This window comes from Rhea americana, unplaced genomic scaffold (genome assembly GCF_003343005.1).
Source record: "Rhea americana isolate MKP2758 unplaced genomic scaffold, rheAme1 scaffold_944, whole genome shotgun sequence".
NCBI lineage: Eukaryota > Metazoa > Chordata > Aves > Rheiformes > Rheidae > Rhea > Rhea americana.
In genome coordinates, this window is record NW_028187138.1 from 5,502 (window position 1) to 6,590 (window position 1,089).

Below are 1,089 nucleotides of genomic sequence, written 5' to 3' on the forward strand. Positions count from 1 at the left end.
CAGAGACTGCAAACCTCCCCTCAGGTACCCCAATATCCCCTCAGGGACTTCAATATGCCCACAGGGACCCCAAACCTCCCCTCAGGGACCCCAACATCCCCTCGGAGACCCCCAATATCCTCTCAGGGATCTTAATATCCCTTCAGGGATCCCAATATCCCCTCAGAGACCCCAAACCTCCCCTCAGGGACCCCAATATCCCCTCTGAGACCCCCAATATCCTCTCAGGGACCCCAATATGCCCACAGAGACTCCAAACCTCCTCTCAGGGACCCCAATTTCCCCTCAGAGACCCCCAATATCCTCTCAGGGATCTCAATATCCCTTCAGGGATCCCAATATCCCCTCAGGGACCCCAATATCCTCACAGAGACCCCAAAACTCCCCTCAGGGACCCCAGTATCCCCTCAGAGACCCCCAATGTCCTCTCAGAGATCTTAATATCCCTTCAGGGATCCCAATATCCCCTCAGGGACCCCAAACCTCCCCTCACRGACCCCAATATCCCCTCWGAGACCCCCAATATCCTCTCAGGGATCCCAATATGCCCACAGAGACCCCAAACCTCTCCTCAGGGACCCCAACATCCCCTCAGAGACCCACAATATCCTCTCAGGGATCTTAATATCCCTTCAGGGATCCCAATATCCCCTCAGGGACCCCAAACCTCCCCTCAGGGACCCCAGTATCCCCTCAGAGACCCCCAATATCCTCTCAGGGATCCCCAATATTCCTTCAGGGACCCCAATATCCCCTCAGGGACCTCAATATGCCCACAGAGACTCCAAACCTCCCCTCAGGGACCCCAATTTCCCCTCAGAGACCCCCAATATCCTCTCAGAGATCTCCATACCCCTTCAGGGACCCCAATATCCCCTCAGGGACCCCAATATCCCCTCAGGGACCCCAAACCTCTCCTCAAGGACCCCAGTATCCCCTCAGAGACCCCCAATGTCCTCTCAGAGATCTTAATATCTCTTCAGGGATCCCAATATCCCCTCAGGGACCCCAACATCCTTTCAGAGATCTCCATATCCCTTCAGGGACCCCAAAACCCCCTCAGGGACCCCCAATATCCTCTCAGAGACC